Below are 2130 nucleotides of genomic sequence, written 5' to 3'. Positions count from 1 at the left end.
GAGAGAGAGAGAGAGAGAGAGATAGGAATTTTTTGTGGCTACATGTGCGAGGAGGATGATATTTTCTCTTATCATTTCTTTTATTAGGTGTAGTAAGTAGTCTGTACTGATGTATCTATGCTCATTTATCACATGTTTGTTTTCAGCGATGGCTATCTAGATATGCATATTTTCTCGCATTTGTATAAGGTTTTTGGGATGGTTGTTTATTCGCATTATTTTCATTTATTGTTCCATGTTTGTAGGTTGGCGGTTATGGTTTTTTAAATGTTCTACAAATGTGGAATGGTTTGTTCCATACTTCCAACACCAAATATGTTCTTTGTACCATGTTTTAAAATTCCTACATGTCATGCCTATGTATACTGCATCACAACTTTGACATTCAAGTTTATATATTTCTGATTCCCTGGTATTTATCCCTCTTGGTAGTTGGTTGGCTTAGGTGTGATTGGAGGGTTTCATTTGGAATACCTGTCTCTTTAGTATGTTTGCCACACTGCGTGTTAATTTATGTGTCTAAGACATAGTGTACAATCTGCTTCTTTTCTGTGTGATGTTGTCACTGTGTGCATTTGTTGTGTGTGTTTGTGAATTTGCAACTTGTGACTTACCCTGTATTTTGGTAGTGTTGTGTTTGTTTGGATTGGTGTTTTTATTTTTTGATTGAGTCTGCGTACTACATGTGTGTCATACCCATTGTTCTTAGCTATTTGTGTCATTGTACTCATTTCTGTTTCATACGTTCTCTTGTTGAGAGGGATCCTGTTTAATCTATATAACAAATGTCTTAGTGCTGCAAGTTTCTGGTTGTGGAATGTATTATTGTGTCTTTGGCTGTTGGTTTTCTAAAGATGTTAGATGTATGTTTGCCATTTTCTTTTATTACTGTTATGTCAAGAAAATTTATTTGATTTTCAAGTGTGAATTTTATGTTTTGATATGCTTTATTGATTTCCGAGTGGAGTTCATCTATTTTTTCACTTCGCTCATCTACCAAACAAATACTGACATCCACATATCTGTACCAATATATAATCTTAAAACTTTCATTAATGATTATCTTTTCAAATATCTGATTTTCTAGATAGTTATAAAATTTTTTGTTTATATTCCTGATATTGGGGATGCCATGGGCAGTCTATCACTTTGTAGGTAATATTTATTCTCGAACTGAAAGTAGTTCTGTTCGGTTGTCAATCCGCGCATATTTGTTATTTCTTTTATTACGTCTGTGGTGAGGTTGCTGTGTGATGTGAGATTTGTTCTATGATTTATATTGCTTCTCTGATAGAGATGGAGGTGTAATATTTTCCATGTCGAATGAAATCAATGATGCTGTGTGTGGTACCTACATGTTCTGGATGTGTTCTGTTAGGTTAGGTTAGGTTTATCACTGTTCTGTTGTGTTCTCTTTTACAGTGTTCTGTAATTAACGTTTGGAGATGTTTGTCTGTGTGGTAAGTTGAGGCTTTCGTGGAGTTAATAACGGCTCTCATTGACATTACATCTATATGTATCTTTGGTCGGCTGCGAAGTGTTGGTGCTTGTCGGTTTTTCTGTGTTATTCACTATTCCTGTTTGTTTGTGACTGTGTGTTCAATGTTTTTCAGCGTTCGTTTCAGGTTTTCCTGGAATCGCGTACTTCGATCTGACTGCGGTTTTTGTATGGTGTTGGTAGTTATGTTTTCCTTGGTGTTTGTGAAGTATTACTCTTTGTCCATAAGTACTGTTACATTTGGCTTGTCTGCTCTTGCTATTACTATGTTGTTCTTAATTGACTTTTGTTTCAACGCTTTCGTGGTGGCTGCTGCTGTTTGGTTGTCCTTATTGTGTGTCTGCTGTGTTTGTTTTACTATGCCTTTTATTTCTTTCTAGACACACACACACACACACACACACACACACACACACACACACACATGCATACACAAACAGATCACAGATACCACAAAAAATTACACTCGAAAGTTGGCAATAACATTCGATCTTGGGCAATAACATCCGACAGTCGGCAACAGAAACAAAAACACTGCATCAGAACAAGTGTTCAGTTCCTAATGCTGTGAAATGTGGAAAGCAAAAACACCAAGTGGTAGTTACAAGAAGAGGAACAGCACCAATAATGAA

Source organism: Schistocerca piceifrons, chromosome X (genome assembly GCF_021461385.2).
Source record: "Schistocerca piceifrons isolate TAMUIC-IGC-003096 chromosome X, iqSchPice1.1, whole genome shotgun sequence".
NCBI classification, from domain to species: Eukaryota; Metazoa; Arthropoda; class Insecta; order Orthoptera; family Acrididae; genus Schistocerca; species Schistocerca piceifrons.
Note: the sequence above shows the minus strand (reverse complement) of the source record.